This window comes from Tursiops truncatus, chromosome 7, assembly GCF_011762595.2.
Source record: "Tursiops truncatus isolate mTurTru1 chromosome 7, mTurTru1.mat.Y, whole genome shotgun sequence".
NCBI classification, from domain to species: Eukaryota; Metazoa; Chordata; class Mammalia; order Artiodactyla; family Delphinidae; genus Tursiops; species Tursiops truncatus.
The window spans coordinates 44,445,204-44,466,822 of record NC_047040.1 but is presented as its reverse complement, the minus strand read 5'-3'; the positions used below and the strand labels follow the sequence as shown (position 1 = coordinate 44,466,822).

The window sequence follows — 21,619 nt, the reverse complement described above, 5'->3', positions numbered from 1 at the left end:
GAAGTCAGTAGTGAAAATCACTCTGGCCTGGTGCCTGTTTAAATAGTATTTCTTCAACAATCTTTTCCATTTCTTCTATACTTATTAGTCTTTTTTCTATTTTCTTCCTTTTCTTGGGTCACTTTTGTTCATTTATATTTTATCAGAAATAGTTTTCTCTAGATTTTCAAATTTATTGCCACTGAATTACAGATTATATTCTCTTAAAAAGTTTTCTTTTGATCTCTTTCATATCGCCATATTCCCTTTCTAATTCCTAAATTTATATCTTTTTTTCCCCTTTTCCTTAATCAGGCTTTTATTAATCTTTTCTGAGAACTCAGCTTTTTACTGTATTTACTTTTTTAAAAAATGTTGCACAATTTCAAATTTTATCTTTATTAAATCTCCGTTCCTACTTGCTTTTGGCTTGTTTTGTTACAAGGCATATCTGTTATTTGTTATTCATTATCTGAGGTCCCTGAGAAATTCTGTTTAATAGGGATGGAAAAATCTTCAGATCCCACAATCATTTCATAATGACCCGACCACTATAAAATTTGTCTCCACTCAAACATCTTTTTCCTTCCTTGCCCCCATGAACACTAGGATCTATCCTCAATCATGCAGGGTTAGCCTCTGGCTACTGGTGATGTTGGAAATGCCCAATGTTAAAATATACAAAACGAAAATGAATTGCAAGGTGATATTACTAACGTTGCAAAGCTGCAAAGTGATGTTTCATGGATAGCTGGAAAAGCTTTGCTTAAAGAGAAGATCAGCAAGGCTCATTTATATCACAATAGATGATTCAAAAGAGGCTGCTTTGAGTACCAAAATATTGAGTCAACTTTGGGAAAACTGATGAAGCATGAAGTTCTCAAATATGTTTGCAAAATTGGCTGTCTTTGACCATTTTGGGCCAATCAAATGTGAAATGAAAGATGTCAATCAGGCTCTCATAAAATGTCTCATAGAGTGTATTGCTACACTGTGTACATATGTGGGTGTACAGTAGTCAATAATCCTATAAATGATAAAGCAGTATTGTTCATACAAACAAAACATGCCTAGAATCATTAAGGAAATTGTGATATGTCAATCTGGTGCCAGGCATATAAGAAAAACAATAATTATACAAACTATATATGTATACAGACATTGTTGGTACATGAAAAGGCTATATGGAAATAGTTTCATTTTTATTTATTTAATTTTTTTTTTGCGGTACGCGGGCCTCTCACTGTTGTGGCCTCTCCCGTTGCGGAGCACAGGCTCCGGACGCGCAGGCTCAGCAGCCATGGCTCATGGGCCCAGCCGCTCCGCGGCATGTGGGAATCCTCCCGGACCGGGGCACGAACCCGTGTCCCCTGCATCGGCAGGCGGACTCTCAACCACTGTGCCACCAGGGAAGCCCTATATGGAAAGTTTCATTTTTAAAAAGGCTGAATACAATAAAATAATAGTAGATAGTAGTGCAAACTATCTACAACTAGTTAATTTATATATTATATGATTGGGTATGCATATATATGTAGAATATGTTGGTTAAAATGTTAATTAACTTACTGTCATCCAAATAAAAGGTAATTAAATGTTCTAAGTGTTAATTAAATGAATAAATTAATAATTAAATTAATAATTAAATTAATAATTAAATTCTGTTAAATTTTACACAAAAAATTAATAGAAGCATAGTTCTAACAACATTTTGACAATAACTGAGGGACTATTCAGTGCTAGATTCTTCAGGATATTTTTCATGCTTACAAAAACATCATTAAGTAGGAGTTATTTTTCCAGAGGAGAAAACCTAGGTTTAAAGAGAGTAAGAACTTGCCTAAATTCACACAGCAAGAAAGTTTAAAGGGATGTAAAATGCAAATCTAGGTCTTTTTGGTACCACAGCCCCATTCATTTCCTATGCCACATTGCCAAACAGACTGCTACTTCTGAAGTTACTGCTTTCCCGTCTGTTAATATAAAACTATAATAACATGCTCTTCTCCCAATGGGCACATCCTCCATCCTCCAAAAATATTATGTTTACATTATGACTTTAGTCTTTTTTTTTCCAGAATCTCTGGGAATGCCCAGATACTTCTTATTTTTTATATTATTTTATAATTTTTTCTTCCAGTTTTATTGAGATACAGTTGACATACAGCACTGTATAGGTTTAGGGGGTACAGCATAATGATCTGACTTACATACATCATGAAATGTTTATTATAATAAGTTTAGTGAACATCCATCTCATAGATACAAAATTAAAGAAATAAAAACAAAATTTGTTTTCTTGTGATGAGAACTCAGGATTTATTTTCTTAACAACTTTCATATATAACATACAGCAGTTAATTATATTTATCATGTTTTACATTACATCTCTAGTACTTACTTATAACTGGAAATTTGTAACTTTTGACCACCTTCATCCATTCTCCCCTCCCCCCCCACCCTTCTCTGGTAACCACGAATCTGATCTTTTTCTATGTTTGTTTAGTTTTGAAATAAAACTGACCTAAAACACTATATTAGTTTCTGTTACACAACATAGTGAGTTGGTATTTCTATACATTTCAAAATGATCAGCACAATAAATCTAGTTACGATAAGTCACCATACAAGGATATTACATATAGACTATATATCCCACACTACACATAGCAACATATATGTGATTATTTTAAGTTGCTGATCCCTTACGTTCAAAGGTATTTTAACAAGCCTGCATTTTTTCTCCCCACCCCACACTTACTGTTTTTTTTAAATTTAATTTTATTTATTTTTTATACAGCAGGTTCTTATTAGTTATCCATTTTATACATATTAGTGTATATATGTCAATCCGAATCTCCCAATTCATCACACCACCACCACCACCTCCCGCCACTTCCCCCCTTGGTGTCCATACGTTTGTTCTCTACATCTGTGTCTCAATTTCTGTCCTGCAAACTGGTTCATCTGTACCATCTTTCTAGGTTCCACATATGTGCATTAATATACGATATTTGTTTTTCTCTTTCTGACTTACTTAACTCTGTATGATAGTCTCTAGATCCATCCACGTCTCTACAAATGACACAATTTTGTTCCTTTTTATGGCTGAGTAATATTCCATTGTATGTATGTACCACATCTTCTGTATCCATTCGTCTGTCAGTGGGCATTTAGGTTGTTTCCATGTCCTGGCTATTGTAAATAGTGCAGCAATGCACATTGGGGTGCATGTGTCTTTCTGAATTATGGTTTTCTCTGGGTATATGCCCAGTAGTGGGATAGCTGGGTCATATGGTAGTTCTATTTTTAGTTTTTTAAGGAACCTCCATACTGTTCTCCATAGTGGCTGTATCAATTTACATTCCCACCAACAGTGCAAGAAGGTTCCTTTTTCTCCACACCCTCTCCAGCATTTGTTGTCCGTAGCTTTTCTGATGATGCCCATTCTAACTGGTGTGAGGTGATACCTCATTGTAGTTTGATTCGCATTTCTCTAATAATTAGTGATGTTGAGCAGCTTTTCATGTACTTCTTAGCCATCTGTATGTCTTCTTTGGAGAAATGTCTATTTAGGTCTTCTGCCCATTTTTGGATTGGGTTGTCTGTTTTTATAATATTGAGCTGCATGAGCTGTTTACATATTTTGGAGATTAATCCTTTGTCCATTGATTCATTTGCAAATATTTTCTCCCATTCTGAGGGTTGCCTTTTCATCTTGTTTGTAGTTTGCTTTGCAAAAGCTATTAAGTTGAATTAGGTCCCATTTGTTTATTTTTGTTTTTATTTCCATTACTCGAGGATGTGGATCAAGAAAGATCTTGCTGTGATTTATGTCAAAGGGTGGTCTTCCTACATTTTCCTCTAAGAGGTTTATAGTGGCCAGTCTTATATTTAGGTCTCTAATTCATTTTGAGTTTATTTTTGTGTATGGTGTTAAGGAGTGTTCTAATTTCATTCTTTTACATGTAGCTGTCCAGTTTTCCCATCACCACTTATTGAAGAGGCTGTCCTTTCTCCATTGTATATCCTTGCCTCCTTTGTCATAGATTAGCTGACCATAGGGGTGTGGGTTCATCTCTGGGCTTTCTATCCTGTTCCATTGATCTATACATCTGTATTTGTGCCAGTACCATATTGTTTTGATTACTGTAGCTTTGTGGTATAGTCTGAGGTCAAGGAGTCTGATTCCTCCAGCTCCATTTTTTTCCCTCAAGACTGCTTTGGCTATTTGGGGTCTTTTGTGTCTCCATACAAATTTTAAGATTTTTTGTTCTAGTTCTGTAAACAATGCCATTGGTAATTTGATAGGTATTGCACTGAGTCTGTAGATTCCTTTGGGTAGTATAGTCATTTTCACAATATTGATTCTTCCAATTGAAGAACATGGTATTTCTCTCCATCTCTTTCTATCATCTTTAATTTCTTTCATCAGTGTCTTAGAGTTTTCTGCATACAGGTCTTCTGTCTCACTAGGTAGGTTTATTCCTAGGTATTTTATTCTTTTTGTTGCAATGGTAAATGGGAGTGTTTCCTTAATTTCTCTTTCAGATTTTTCATCATTAGTGTATAGGAATGCAAGAGATTTCTTGCATTAATTTTGTATCCTGCAACATCACCAAATTCATTGATTAGCTCTAGTAGTTTTCTGGTAGCATCTTTAGGATTCTCTATGTATAGTATCATGTCATCTGCAAACAGTGACAGTTTTACTTCTTCTTTTCCTATTTGGATTCCTTTTATTTCTTTTTCTTCTCTGATTGCCATGGCTAGGACTTCCAAAACTACGTTGAATAATAGTGGTGAGAATGGACATCCTTGTCCTCTTTCTGATCTTAGAGGAAATGCTTTCAGTTTTTCACCACTGAGAATGATGTTTGCTGTGGGTTTGTCGTATATGGCCTTTATTATGTTGAGGTAGGTTCCTTCTATGCCCACCTTCTGCAGTTTCTATGATATATGGGTGTTGAATTTTGTCAAAATCTTTTCTGCATCTATTGAGATGATCATATGGTTTTTCTTCTTCAATTTGTTAATATGGTGTATCACATTGATTGATTTGCATATATTGAAGAATCCTTGCATCCCTGGGATAAATCCAACTTGATCATGGTGTATGATCCTTTTAATGTGTTGTTGGATTCTGTTTGTTAGTATTTTGTTGAGTATTTTTGCATCTATAATCATCAGTGATATTGGTCTGTAATTTTCCTTTTTTGTAGTATCTTTGTTTGTTATCAAGGTGATGATGGCCTCATAGAATGAGTTTGGGAGTGTTCCTTCCTCGGCAATTTTTTGGAAGAGTTTGAGAAGGATGGGTGTCAGCTCTTCTCTAAATGTTTGACAGAATTCACCAGTGAAGCCAACTGGTCCTGGACTTTGGTTTGTTGGAAGATTTTTAAGCGCAGTTTCAATTTCATTACTTGTGATTGGTCTGTTCATATTTTCTATTTCTTCCTGGTTCAGTCTTGGAAGGTTATACCTTTCTAAGAATTTGTCCATTTCTTCCAGGTTGTCCTTTTTAGTGGCATGGAGTTGCTTGTAGTAGTCTCTTAGGATGGTTTGTATTTCTGCGGTGTCTGTTGTAACTTCTCCTTTTTCATTTCTATTGTTATTGATTTGAGTCCTCTTCCTCTTTTTCTTGATGAGTCTGGCTAATGGTTTTACAATTTTGTTTATCTTCTCTAAGAACCAGGTTTTAGTTTTATTGATCTTTGCTGTTGTTTTCTTTGTTTCTATTTCATTTATTTCTCCTCTGATCTTTATGATTTCTTTCTTTCTACTAACTTTGGGTTTTGTTTGTTCTTCTTTCTCTAGTTCCTTTAGTTGTAAGGTTAGATTGTTTATTTGAGATGTTTGTTGTTTCTTGAGGTAACAGTGTATTGCTATAAACTTCCCTCTTAGAACTGCTTTTGCTGCATCTCATAGATTTTGGACTGTCGTGTTTTCATTGTCATTTGTCTTTAGGTATTTTTTGATTTCCTCTTTGATTGCTTCAGTGATCTCTTAGTTATTTAGTAACATATTGTTTAGCTTCCATGTGTTTGTGTTTTTTACCTTTTTCTTCCTTGCAGTTGATTTCTAATCTCATAGCATTGTGGTTAGAAAAGATGCTTGATATGATTTCAATTTTCTTAAATTTACTGAGGCTTGATTTGTGACCAAGATGTGATCAATCCTGGAGAATATTCCATGTGCACTTGAGAAGAAAGTGTAATCTGCTGTTTTTGAATGGAATGTCTTATAAATATCTATTAAATCTCTCTGGTCTCTTGTGCTATTTGAAGCTTGTGTTTCCTCAGTAATTTTCTGTTTGGATGGTCTGCCCATTGGTGTAAGTGAGGTGTTAAAGTCCCCCACTATTATTGTGTTAGTGTCGATTTCCTCTTTTATAGCTGTTAGCAGTTGCTTTATGTACTGAGCTACTCCTATGTTGAGTGCATATATATTTACCATTGCTATATCTTCTTCTTGGATTGATACCTTGATCATTATGTAGTGTCCTTCCTTGTCTCTTGTAACATTCTTTAAAGTCTATTTTATGTGATATGAGTATTGCTACTCCATCTTTCTCCTGATTTCCATTTGCATGGAATATCTTTTTCCATTCCCTCATTTTCAGTCTGTATGTGTCCCTACGTCTGAAGTGGGTCTCTTGTAGATGGCATATATATGGGTGTTGGTTTTGTATCCATTCGGCAAGCCTGTGTCTTTTGGTTGGAGCATTTAATCCATTCAAATGTAAGGTAATTATCAATATGTATGTTCCTATTACCATTTTCTTAATTGTTTTGGGTTTGTTTCTGTTTGTTTCTTTTCTTCTCTTGTGTTTCCCACTTAGAGAAGTTCCTTTAGCATTTGTTGTAGAGCTGGTTTGGTGGTGCTGAATTTTCTTAGCTTTTGCTTGTCTGTAAAGCTTTTGATTGCTCCATCGAATCTGAAGGAGATTCTTGCCAGGTAGAGTAATCTTGGTTACAGCTTCTTCCCTTTCATCACTTTAAATATGTCATGTCACTCCCTTCTGGCTTGTAGAGTTTCTGCTGAGAAATCAGCTGTTAACCTTATGGGAGTTCCCTTTTATGTTATTTGTTGTTTTTCCCTTGCTGCTTTCAATAATTTTTCTTTGTCTTTAATTTTTGCCAATTTGATTACTATGTGTCTCCATGTGTTTCTCCTTGGGTTTATCCTGTATGGGACTCTCTGCGCTTCCTGGACTTGGGTGGCTATTTCCTTTCCCATGTTAGGGAAGTTTTTGACTATAATCTCTTCAAATATTTTCTGGGGTCCTTTCTCTCTCTCTTCTCCTTCTGGGACCCTTATAATGCAAATGTTGTTGAGTTTAATGTTGTCCCAGAGGTCTCAGGCTGTCTTCATTTCTTTTCATTATTTTTTCTTTATTCTGTTCCCTGGTAGTGAATTACACCATTTTGTCTTCCAGGTCACTTATCCATTCTTCTGCCTCAGTTATTCTGCTATTGATTCCTTCTAGTGTAGTTTTCATTTCAGTTATCATATTGTTCATCTCTGTTTGTTTGTTCTTTAATTCTTCTAGGTCTTTGTTATACATTTCTTGCATCTTCTTGATCTTTGCCTCCATTCTTTTTCTGAGGTCCTGGATCATCTTCATTATCAGTATTCTGAATTCTTTTTCTGGAAGGTTGCCTATCTCCACTTCATTTGGTTGTTTTTCTGGGGGTTTATCTTGTTCCTTCATCTGGTACATAGCCCTCTGCCTTTTCATCTTGTCTTTCTGTGAATGTGGTTTTTGTTCCACAGGCTGCAGGATTGTAGTTCTTCTTGCTTCTGCTGTCTGCCCTCTGGTGGATGAGGCTTTCTAAGAGGCTTGTGCAAGTTTCCTGATGGGAGGGACTGGTAGTGGGTGGAGCTGATTGTTGCTCTGGTGGGAAAAGCTCAGTAAAACTTTAATCCACTTGTCTGCTGATGGGTGGGGCTGGGTTCCCTCCCTGTTTGTTGTTTGGCCTGAGGCGACCCAACACTGGAGTCTACCTGGGCTCTTTGGTGGGGCTAATGGTGGTCTCTGGGAGGGCTAACTCCAAGGAGTACTTCCCAGAAGTTCTGCTGCCAGTGTCCTTGTCCTCACAGTGAGACACAGCCACACCCTGCCTCTGCAAAAGACCCTCCAACATTAGCAGGTAGGTCTGGTTCAGTCTCCTATGGGGTCACTGCTCCTTCCCCTGGGTCCCGATGCACACACTACTTTGTGTGTGCCCTCCAAGAGTGGAGGCTCTGTCTCCCCCAGTCCTGTCGAAGTCCTACAATCAAATCCCGCATTCAAAGTCTGATTCTCTAGGATTTCCTCCTCCCGTTGCCAGACCCCCACGTTGGGAAGCCTGACGTGGAGCTCAGAACCTTCACTCCAGTGGGTGGACTTCTGTGGTGTAAGTGTTCTCCAGTTTGTGAATCACCCATCCAGCAGTTATGGGATTTGATTATATTGTGATTGCACCCCTCCTACCGTCTCATTGTGTTTTCTCCTCTGTCTTTGGATGTGGGGTAACTTTTTTCGTGAGTTCCAGTGTCTTCCTGTCAATGATTGTTCAGCAGTTAGTTGTGATTCTGGTGGTCTCACAAGAGGGAGTGAGAGCATGTCCTTCTACTCCACCATCTTGAATCAATCTCCCCATGACTTTAGTCTTGCTAATTAGAATACATCATTGGAATGCTTAATTGTATACCCTAATATGGACATTTACAAATAAAAATAAATAATTCCTCCTGAGTAAAATAAAAGACTTGGAGTTTCTTATTCCCTTGAAGCATGCGTTTGAATGAGTCACTGAATTTTTTTTGACCTACAAATTCCTTACCTATAAAACAGCAAAATCATACCCACCTCACAGAATTGCTAGAGATTAAACAAAATGTCATACGTTAAAATACTTATAAACTGAAAATCACCTTACAAATATACTAAGATTAGTATTTTAGTTTCCAGGGTTATTTTATACTGTTTCTGCCAAGATCACTAAAGTTGTCTTATTCCCACAATTCAGCTCTTCAAAATAGCATTGTAACAAGATATAAATACTAAAGACTCTACTTAAAGAAGGGGTATGTGGGATTAAATACATAACACTAAATAAATAATCACCAAAACTAAGATAATTTCTGAATGTAATGTGCTCTCACCTAAACAACTTAAAATTTTTCTGTGACATTTTCCAATTTTTATCCTTTTACGTATACAATTTTCATATAATAGTTTCATTCAACATTATTTTGTATCGCTACACTATTCCATGTGTCTAGATATCTTGTGTACATTATAATGACTGCATAGTGATTCACAGAAATAAAACCTTAAATTAACTAGCCCTGACCTAGAATTTAAAGTATTTTCAGTTTTTTGCAATTAATAATTCTGCTATGAACATTTCTTTACACATAGCTTATTATTTCACTTTTAAATTATATCCTAATCAGAACAGTGGTGTGTCAATACTGTTTAACAACTGCCCTCTGGGCAGGGGTTGGGGGGAGAGGAAGGTAGAGTAAAGAAGCCTCCATTTGTCTCATGTGCCAACTTACGTGGTGTACCTATACCCACCATGGCCGATTTCAAACTCCAATGGGCAAAGATTGAAGCAGAAATCAGGGCAAGAGCAATAATAATCACAAAGCAAAATTTAAGACGTAGCAACAATCTAACAAAATGAACATGAGCCAAAAAAAAACCCCATGCCCTTTGACCCTTTAATTCTTTTTTTTTTAATTGTGGTATAGTTGATTTACAATATTATATAAATTTTAGGTGTACAACATAGTGATTCACAATTTTTAAAGATTATACACCACTTATAGTTATTATAGAACACTGGCTATATTCCTTGTGCTATACAGTATGTTTGTGGTGACGCTTTAATTCTGTAACTGAAAATTTAGCTTTAGGAAGAGTGGTGGTTGAAACCAGCTTAAACTGGCTAATGATTAAATTTTTAGGACTTTTATAAGCTGGTTGTTAAATATGACCATTATTTTAAATTAATTTGCACAAATTTACAATTAAATAAATATTTTAAACAGAGACAATAAACACTAAAAATTCATCATATCCTAATTTTTTTTACTATATTTTACTATTACCTATGCTCTTTAGCTTTTTATATCTATAGTGTACAACTGCATATTTCTTTCCAACTCTGCATTCAGTGATGTCATGCTGGTCATAAGGAACAAGGTATTAATAACATTTTTTTTAATTTAGTATTTTAAATGTTGAGTTTAAGAATTTAAAGAATTGTCAGTAGAGATATTGAATTTATTATTTTCTAGTGGATTGAGAAAGTGATTATGTAGATAAGAAAGTAAGAAGATGGTAGGTGATTTTCTAGCCTAAGAGAATAGACTCAGAGTCGGGTCTCTGGGAAATAAAATGGTAAAAGAATGGTAATAAGAAATGGGAAATGAAGTGTGACCATAATGTTGTGTTCAGAAAGTAGAATCTGGTTGTTAAATTGGAAGAAGGCTAACCTGGATGTGAAGGTATTTAAAGGTCATAGATTTTTTAATTGTCTGTGATGACTACAGCAGCAAGATGGCAAGGCCTGGGGTTCCCAAACTGTGCCCTAAGGTGTCCTTGGGTGTCAGAGTGAACTCACAGGGGCACCATGGGATATTTTAAATTTTTGAAGGCAACACAGTGATACTGACATCTGTTGGACATGGCTTGAACTGGTTGCTCGAAGTATTCTCAGTTTCAACATTAGATTGAACTATATTTATTTTAACAATGTCATATCTTTGCAAAGATATAGGGTGGCTGCTGAGATAAATAAAAACTACCTCATGAAAATCACTGAGGAACAGTAATGAGGGTGGTGATGTCCAATCTGACCCCAAGGTTTGAGAAGTTATGCAGTGCCCAACAGTCACACACACCCCATTAGTAATTGTGGTTACTTAAGAATAAAATGTAAATGGTATTTTACATTTACATTTATACATATTATTTTTTCAAGCGGCTACTAAGTTATTAAAATGCAAATACTTCTTAAGTTTTTGGACCTGATTACTTAGTAAAAAAGAATTGTTCAGGTTTTTTGTTTGTTTCTTTGTTTCTTTGCTTGTTTTTGACTTTGGGGATCATGAAAATGTTATGGAGACATTCAGGGTACTCTGAACTGAAAAAGTATGGGAATGTCTGGGTTAGGCATCAAACAAATGAAGAAGGAATGAGTGGGATTCTGGGTGCAGAGCACCTCAAAACATAGCCATATTAAATGCAGGGGAAAAATGTTGCATTAAACATATAAAAAGGGATTAAAGGTCAGAAATAATGTACATGAACAAGAATAATAAGTAATGATGTATGCAGTACTACTTATAAAAGCAAAGGAATGGAAATAACCCAACAGTCCTGAAATAGAAGGATGACTGAATCACCTAAGGGACAACACATGATGGGGTACTTACTGGGCAGCTGTAAAAGGAAACAAATATGTATTGCTTTACATTATTGTGAAATCATCTCCGGGATATAATATTAGGTAAGAACATCAAAGTGGAGGAAAGTATGTATAGGATGTTATTGTTTATCTAAAAGAAGGGGAAAAGATATGAAAAGTTACATAAACATTTGTTTATAAATAAAATTTAAATATAATTTTTAAAAAGAACTATTATTAGACTTCAAGCTTCCCTTTAGGTTGTAGAAAGCCTGAAAGAAAATCACTCTGCCACTTACCATAACAAAAAAATGAATGATCTGCAAAATCAGAACTTTTCTTGAACACATTGGAGAACTGAGTTCACAGGGCAACAAACTAAGCCGAAACATAAGGAAAGTTAGGATCCCTCAGGGGGAGTCAGGACACATGCACTTCTTACCTGGAACAGACCCCACCAGATGCCATACAAGCCAAGAGGAAAAATTCAGCTAATGTTTTCAATGAATTGCTGCAAAGTGTGAGAGTATACAACATCTGGGAGACCATAAATACAAGGGAAATTTGCAACTACTGGTGCTCACAAATAAGATGTGAGCAAGCCTTCCTCATGGTGCAGGCCTGGGGGAGGGACAAACTCTGAAAGACACAAAGCTCAAAAAGAAACATATAACTTGAACAGTTCTATAATCTATTAAAGAAATTGAAACAATAGTTTTTAAAAAACTGTCCAACAAATTCCAGGCACAGATTACTTTGCTGGGAAGTTTTACATAACATTAAGAGAAGAAAAAATAATATTTATATAAACTATTACAAAATACAATTAGGCAGGAACACTTCCCAACTGATTTTCTGAACCCAGCACTACCCTGATGCCAAAATCAGAAAACAATACATTGCAACAAAATAAAGCTGCAGACCCGCAGCTCTTATGAACCTAGATGTAAAAATCCTCAAGGAAATATTAGCAAATTGAATCCAAAAAATGTTAAGAGGTAATACATCATAACCAAATGGAGTTTATTCCAGGAATATAAGACTGTTTCAACATTCAGAAAGCAATCAAGCTAATTCATCATATCAACAGACTAAAGAGTGTCAGGAAGCTTAGGGAGAGTGAAACCCAGGAAGCTTAGGGAGAGTGAAACCCAGAAGAAAGATCTGAGTATAGTAAAATGCAGTCTGAGTGAAGATTCATGATTGCCACCCCAAATAGTCCAGCAACTCTGTAACCCAGAAGTTCCTGCAAATATTTCAGAGAAGGGACAACGTTTTTGCACCGGATAAACTAAAGGTACACGGGATTGCTTCCTAGTTTAACTACAGTTAATTCTTCTCCTAAAGGAAAATTTGCGTTTCTGATTTATTTCCCTTTTCAAAGTGCTGTGAGGATAGGGAATTATAATATTATTTCCAAACCACCACTCACCAAGAACAGCCCCAGCCAGGCATTATTATAGCACACATTTTCATGTGTCATCTCTAATCCTCACAAACTGGAGAAAGCAAGAAAGCAAGAGAGACAGAGGAAGGAGGGAGGGAGAGAGACAGGAAGGAAGAGAAGGAGGAAGGAAGAGGGGGGGAACTGTCTATTCATAGAAAACTAATTTTCTGCATAGAAAATCCTGAAGTATCTACAAGGAAGTTCCTAAAACTAGTAAGTGAGTTTAGTAGGGTCACAAGGCACAAGATCAATCTATAAATCAATCATATTTCTACATACTAGCAATGATAAATTGGAATGTTTGATATATATTCTATATATTCTAAATATATAATATAATTGAGATATTATAAAAATATTCTTTCTAGGTGAAATGTAAGACTGTGTCCTTAGAGATGAACTGGGTCTCCAATTATAGAACAGCTTTTAAAACTCTGATTCCTGGAAAGTTTATTAGTAACTTCTGTTTGAGTATTCTATATCCAAGGGTGTTTCAAAGTTAATTTATGTTTCTTCTTTTTATCCTAGCTGTGTTTAAGTAATCCTTTAGGGAGCATCATAACATTCTTATAATGCAGGTGCTTATTATCCTTATTTTGCAGATGAGGTAACTGAGGCATAGAGCTCTTGAAACTTGCTCAAGGTTACACAGTGAATTAGACCTATCTCAGATTTATAAGTTAGGATTTCACATTTTTTAAGACTAGAATTTACTTATCCTGGGGTGTAGAATAATTTTCTAACTACATGGAGGAGGAAACAATGAAATGTTATGGGAGTTTTGTTGCTGCTATTGCATTTTATTTAGTTTATCAGTAGGGATTATATAAACTTTATGATGAGACCCTTTGGTCAAAAATTCTAATTTTAGAATTAAGAACAGCTAGTCATAAAGAGTAAAGAAAAAAATTTGATACTGTAGAGTTCAGAAGCAGAACTTCAATAAATGGTGTTTGGGATAACTGGACAGTATCCCAAAAGAATCAAACTGTATTACTTTCTCACACCACATAAGAAAACAAACTCAAAATGGATTAAAGACTTAAATGTAAGACCTGAAACCATAAAACTCTGAGAAGAAAACATAGGCAGTATGCTCCTTGACATCGATCTTAGCAGTATTTTTTTTTGGCTCTGTCTCCTCAGGCAAGGGGAACAAAAGCAGAAAATAAACAAATGGGACTATATCAAACTAAAAATCTTTCGCACAGCGAAGAAAACTATCAATGAAACAAAAAAGCTGCTTACAAAATGGGAGAAGACATTTGCAAATGATATATCCAATAAGGGGTTAACATCCAACATATATAAAAAACTCATACAACTCAAAAAAAAAGCAATTAAAAAATGGGCAGAGCAGGGACTTCCTTGGTGGCGCAGTAGTTAAGACTCCGTGCTCCCAAGGCAGGGGGCCCGGCTTTGATCCCTGGTCAGGGAACTAGATCCCACACGTATGCCACAACTAAGAGTTCACATGTCACAACTAAGGAGCCAGTGAGCTGCAACTAAGGAGCCTGTGAGCCACAACTAAGGAGCCCACCTGCCACAACTAAGACCCAGCACAACCAAAATAAATAAATAAATGAATAAATATTATTTTTAAAAATGGGCAGAGGACCTGAGTAGACATTTTTCCAAAAAAGACATACAGATGGCCAACTAACACATGAAAAGATGCTCAACATCACTAATCATCAGGGAAATGCAAATCAAAACTACAATGAGATATCACCTCACACCTTTCAGAATGGCTCTCATCAAAAAGCAACAAATAACAAGTGTTGGCAGGGATGTGGAGAAAAGAGAAACTTCATGCACTGTCAGTGGAAATGTAAATTGGTGCAGCCACTATGGAAAGCAGCATGGAGGTTCCTCAAAAAATTAAAAATAAAACTGCCGTATGATTCAGCTTTTCCACTTCTGGGTATTTTCCAAAGAAAACAAAAACACTAATTCGACAAAATGTGCACCCCTATGTTCATTGCAGCATTATTTACGATAGTCAAGATATGGAAGGAGGGCTTCCCTGGTGGCGCAGTAGTTTGGGGTCCGCCTGCCAGTGCAGGGGACACAGGTTCGAGCCCTGGTCCAAGCGGATCCCACATGCCGTGGAGCGGCTAGGCCTGTGCACCGCAACTACTGAGACTGTGCTCTAGAGCCCACCAGCCACAACTACTGAAGCCCGCACGCCTGGAGCCCATGCTCCACAACAAGAGAAGCCACCACAATGAGAAGCCCATGCACCGCGACAAAGAGTAGCCCCCACTCGCCGCAACTGGAGAAAGCCTGTGTGCAGCAACAAAGACCCAATTCAGCCAAGAATAAATTAATTAATTAATAAACTAAAAAATATATATTTAAAAAAACATGAATGGATAAAGAAGATGTGGTATACATACACAATGGAATATTACTCAGCCATAAAAAAGAATGAAATCTTGCCATTTGCAACAACATGGGTGGACCTACAGGGTATTTTGCTAAGTGAAATAAGTCAGAGAAAGAGAAATACTGTATTATCTCATTTATATGTGGAATCTAAACCACAAAACAAACAAACATAACAAAACAGAAACAGACTCATAGACACAGAGAATAAACGGGTGGTTGTCAGGGGGGTGGTTGGTGGGGGGATACAGGAAATAAGGGAGAGAGATTATTAAGAGGTACAAGCTTTCAGGTATAAAATAAGTAAGTCATGGGGATGCAATGAGCAGCATAGGAACGTAGTCAACAATATTGTAATACCTTTGTGTGGTGACAGGTGGTAACTAGACTTGTCACGGCGATCACTTCATAATACATGAAAATATCGAATCACTATATTATATACCCAAGACTAGTATGGTATTGTAAGTCAATTATACTTCAATTTAAAAAGAGAGAGAAAAAGGAAACAGAGCTTATCACTCTAATAAAGGTCTATAAAATATTACACCAGCTTCAGATAGCTGATTTCAGGTATACTTGGTTCCCAGTAAGGACACCACTTTCCCACTGGTTCCTTTGTTGTTCTTCTCTTAACATGTAACCTTCTTCAAATATCACAAGGGATATAATATTTTAGTTACTATGCTTAGAAAATTCATAAATATTTTGTTTTTTAAAAACAACAAAATTTATTAATAAAATAATTCCTTAACTGAATAGATGAAAAAATGGTTCAGAGTCTTGTGGTCTTATGATAGAAATTTTATTCCTAGATAAAAGTTTAAATAGTTTTAATTAAAGTTTAACTTTAATTAAACCATGTATCTTGAAGAAGAAAACCCAATTATAGGTTTAAAGTCATGGAGAACTCTTTACCTAGTTAAGTTTTGTTTTCATTTACCTGACTCTAAGTAAAAGTCATAATTATAGCAGTAGTATAATTTCCAGTTGTTTTTTTTTTTGGCCACACCCTGCGGCATGTGGGATCTTAGTTCCTAGACCAGGGATTGAACCCGTGTTCCCTACAGTGGAAACGTGGAGTCTTAACCACTGGACTGCCAGGGAAGTCCCAATTTCCAGTTTCTTTTTTTAACAAAATAGTCTCCCAAGAGTTTTAACTTCCTGACATTCCTCTTACTCTTTCATTTCCTCCCTCTTCCTCTGCCCTGTACAATATTCTTTCTTCTGCAAAAGCCATCCACGAACCTTCTTTCAAGAGGCCTCACTCACACAAACCTACATTGATAACATTAAACCAGCAGTGGGTTTGGCTTTGGTCACCCAGAATTTAATCTCAGCCTTCCTTGGACACTCAACTTCCATGATAAAATCATCAAGAGGTTCAGACACATATCTGTGTGCTGTTTTGTTTTGTTTCACTAGGGCAAGCCAATAACTACTCTATAGCAATGCTTTTAACACCAGAACCACAGACCTACAGGCAAATAAATGTAGGTAAACTGAACAAACTTGCTTGTTTACACTGTGCTAATACTTGCAGTATTTTCCTGACTAGTGCTTCACAAAGGAAGAAAAAATACAAAGGCAAAGTTACGTTGTTGCCATAAACAGATTTTGCTTAACAGTTTTGTAAGAGTGAAAATCAGAGTGGAGTCAAAGTACCCAGCTATGTTGAAGAATTCTGCATTATAATGAGGGCATTCTATAAAGAAAAACATTACCTGAATGTATAAATATTTATCATTGATACATCATTTAGACTTCGTTTTTGTTGATTCACTCAGGTGGACACATTTCTGCACATTTTAAAAGCATCGAAATGCAAATTTGGTAACAGTAAAGGCCTAATCACTATTTGCAACTCTTCTGACATTAAAAATTTCATAACTCTTTTATTTAACTGACTCAGTCATTCACTGCGATCTAACTCACAGAGATGGCTACGTTTAATTTTGCTTCTTCAATAATGTAGACCAGGGACTTCCCTGGTGGTGCAGCGGTTAAGATTCTGCACTCCCAGTGCAGGGGGCCTGGGTTTGATCCCTAGTCAGGGAACTAGATCCCACATGCATGCCGCAACTAAGAGTTCGCATACCACAACAAAGGAGCCGGAGAGCCACGACTAAGACCTGGCACAACCAAAATAAAAATAAATAAAATAAAATAAAAAACTAAAATGTAAAAAAAAAATAATAATAAATAATGTAGACCAAGACTTTTTAAACGTACTTTGGGAAAGTAGATGGACTACGGCAAATGCATGGCAGAAGCTGCTAATTTTGATCAACCTTTTACATAGTTGTTGGGCATGTAAAGATACACTAGGCAGGGCAGCATATGAAGCATCTTTCACTGGTGTCATTCACGAGCCACAATGGGCACTACATTGTAAGACAGACCCACCAACAATGAAGCCTTCAAATCCAGTTGGTATAAGAGCGGGTTTGAGACTAGGGTGCGGTATATGAGGCACCTAGGGTGGAAAATTTAAAGAGGCACTCACTTGCAGCACCCTGAGAATGACTGCCTCTTTAAATTTTGCACTCTATGTCCTCATTTACCTCATCCTAATCCCTACCCTGCAGAAAAGCGCCAAAGTGATGTTGTCTGTACGAGCCAGGAGCACCTGATCTCCACATTCCACAGCTGAAGCGAAACTTCATAACCAATCTTATGTCAGGTAGTAAAGGTTTACTCATCCCCAGCCCAGTGCCTGGAGACTCAGCTATTTCCCTTGAGGGACCAAGATCAACCTGATGCATTCACTTCCGTACTAGAACTAAGTCGCTGCGTCCCGCCAATGCCTGGGTGATAGAGACCCCATGGTCCCCCTTTCAGATCCTAGAGGCTGCTTACAAATATCTCTGGCCAACATCTTCTGACAGAATTCCTGGTGCAAATTACCTGCTTAGATTGCAATATTACCTTGCCCTTGATTTCACCTCCTTGTGATTTGGTCCTAGAGGCCGTCCCTCTTCCCATTCCACGTGATTCCCAGTGCCTTCGTCTGCTCCTTGAGACTGCTCTTTGGCCTGCTAGTCCAGGCTTCTTAGAGTCTGTGGCTCAGTCTGTCTCTTTTCGATTGGCTCCCAGTTATTTCTGTCCCCATCAGAGTTAACAGAACCATCCAAATACTGTGACAACCGAAAGTGCCTCCACATAATTTCGAAAGCCTCAGCTGGGGACAGTCCTAGCCCAGCTGAGAATCACTGGAAGTAGAAGAGAGGGTATATCTTCAATGAGAAATGAGTCAAGCATTTCAGAGCCTGGCTCTTTCCATTCCATTGGTTCATAAACCTTGCTTGTGTTAAAATCATCTGGGGGAACTTCTGATTTATTTATTTAACACACACTTAGATACTGCTGACTATGTGGCTGAAACTGTTAAAAAAAACACTCTACAAATATTAACTCATTTAATCCTCACAACAACCCTTTGAGCTAGGCACCATTATTGCTCTCATTTTACAGATTAGGAAACGGGCTTGAGAAGTTTAATGACTTACCCAAAGTCACACACCTAACATATGTAGAAGCCAAAATTCAAACCAGACATTCTGGTTATAGGGTAAATGGTAAGCACTTAGTTATGCAGCAGACAACCATGTCCCATCCACAAAGATTTGATTTAGTAAATCTGTGAAAAGGACTGAGAAATCAGTATGTAACTGAACAAGTTTTTCAGACGCTTTTATATAGTAAGAATGTCACCCTTCTACTAACTGTTATTTGGGGACCACAGCACTGTTCCACACCTTATTTGGGAGAGACCAGACGGAGACTGACTTATGTGGCTAGAAATAAATCTGTGTTAGATTACATTGAGTAAGCAGGAAAAACAATGTTTGGGATATTATTTCTTCAAAACCTTAGAAGCCAAGCTAATAATACACATCACTTTTACAAAATGGTCAATATTGAACTATGTATTATTAAACAGAATGAAATATGTTAAGAATGTAGCATCAGAGGAAGAGTATAAATAGCATTAATAAATATGAAATTATTCTATGAAGTAGGACACACAACGGCAATGGACTTAACTGAAAGATGCATGAAAGAAGGAAGAACAGCCTAGCTATTCGTATCCTGGGCTCCAGACAGGCAGCCCTGAACCAGTCAGGCAAGACAAATGATACCAAGTAACCCTAAAGTGTGACTTTAAGCAACACAAAAGTTACAGCAACTGAGGGGGGAAGATAGAAGTAACTGGATAAAAATGACAAAAACAAGACAAAATATGAAAGAACTTTGAAAACGTTTTATCACCATACTAGTATGATTATCACTGTATTGTTTAATATTATGTCATCTTGGGTGGCCTCAATAAATAAAGAGAAACATCAGAACCACAGCAGAGCGATAAGCAGCAGCTCTCCCAACACCACCCCTCCCAAAGCGGGGTGAACAACTGTAGACCAATCAGCAGTGTTTCTGGTTACTCAGTAGGGAAACAATTGTGGGTCAGAGTCAACTCAAGGATTAACCAGAGCTCCCACTCTGCCAGACACTGCCATAGAAGGTAAGGTACAAAGAAGCCTAATACACTGGGAAGTTCATTCTCTTTAGCTTTACAGATAAGCCTCCCCATCACCTCCAAGCACTAGTTAAGATGACATCCTATGTGTCAGTGTTAGGAAAGGCATGTTCCTAGGTGATGGTGAATCCTAAAGGTTGTAGTGAATCCTAAAGGTTTTGGAAAATGGAGCCAGGAGGTGGGTTAAGAGAATGCCAAATTTTAGTTTTTAATTAACATAAAATTTGGCAGTAACGTTTTTAAAAAATAATTATCTTGTGAATAGGACTTCAAAACTGAATGTACTTTGCCAAAATTTTAGCATATTTCAAAATTTCCTTTCGGGGCTTGGTATTACAAACCAAGGCAAATAAGATCCACTTTCATCAAACCTTCTCCAACTTGCTATACTTCCTCAAGTTTTTGTCTTTCACTGTGCTCTTTCATATTCTGAATAAAGTGACACTTTAGGACTCTTTTTTTCCTTTCAAAACAAGACTCATTCCATTACCTTACATGCTCTCTTATTCCTGCCCTTAATGTGGTCATATTAATTATAACTTTTGACCAGTTTAATAAGTTCTGTTTCATAGGAAAACTGGAGGTAGATTATCGAGAACTATCATATGCAAGCATTTTAGCAGATGAATAAAGCTTATAAGTCCACATAAGACAAGTCTCTACAGCCACACACATTCATTTCACACCTTCTGAAAGTGGCAAAAATGAACATGTATATTAACATGACCCAAAAGGATAGCCATTCTATAGCATACAAAAGCAAGAAGCATATAAACTTAAAATTATGCTTTTATTAATCACTGTTTCAGTATTCAACTTTTAAAATAACCTAGTTATCTAATGATTAATTAATAATTTAATATTATCTTAGGGTTTTAAGTTACCTAAGGATTTTGGAATTATATTTAAATTTAGAGTATAAAACATAATTACTGTTGAGATAAAAAGTTTGTCTTAATAAGTTATTTTAGTGAACACAAATTAACATTTTTCATAAACTTAAATATTTTCTAGCAATAATGCTAGTTTATTTAATGAGTAAATCAATATAAGTAGTTTAGGAAGTTCAAATTAGCTAATCTCTTCATGAGAAAACAAATCTACATGTTATTCTTAAAATGTGTATTTATTTTACTTAACATTGATAAATCAGAGAAAAGACATATAATTGCCTTCTTTTCTTAAACCAAAATTATTAATCCAGGCTGATTTCTCCAAAGACTCACCTTAATTATATAAACTTGGATTCTTCAAATGTTTCTAAGCTAGCAGTTTTTGTAAGAAGGACTTTTTTGTTTTTTAAGTTTAGCACACTTAAAGCATTAGAAATTCTGGGCATTTTTTTTTTTAATTTGGGGGATTTATGCAAGTGCATATGTACGTCTGTAGACCAATCAGAACAAAGTTCCTTTAATTTAAGAGGCATTACAATGGAATTTATTAATACCCTACAGAGTAGGAAAACATTTTACTTTTACTAAGCAAAATATAAAGGCTGTTATAAATTATAGACACAGACCCCTAGAAAGCTTATAGCTTCAGCTTTACAACCTCAACCCCAGGTTGAAAGTAAACACAGACACACAAAAATTCACCAGTTCAGATCTCAAAAAGCTATTCTTCCCAGTGGGCACAACATTCTTAATCAATCTGAGCTCACAAAGGACAAATGAAAAGACTAAAAACCTGGATTCTTTGTCATCTCACTTCTAATAAAGACTAGATAGCCATCATTCAACAGGTATCACCAAATGGTTAGGCCGTAAAACCAAATTCTCAGTCATTGCTACCAATGCAGAATAACTTAGCTATGCATAAATCAGAAACAAAAACAAATATTTTTTTAAAAATCAGTAAAAA

The 21,619-nt window shown here is 36.3% G+C and overlaps 1 long non-coding RNA gene across 1 annotated transcript in view; it reads right to left on the bottom strand.

Annotated features, from left to right (window-relative positions):
• LOC141279159 (uncharacterized) overlaps positions 1–18,511 on the bottom strand; it is a 78,872-nt gene extending 60,361 nt beyond the window's left edge. Inside the window, exon 1 of the long non-coding RNA XR_012333031.1 lies at positions 18,148–18,511. This is a non-coding gene — a long non-coding RNA (uncharacterized lncRNA). The remainder of the gene's footprint in view (positions 1–18,147) is intronic.
• Between the last annotated feature and the right edge of the window lie 3,108 nt (positions 18,512–21,619).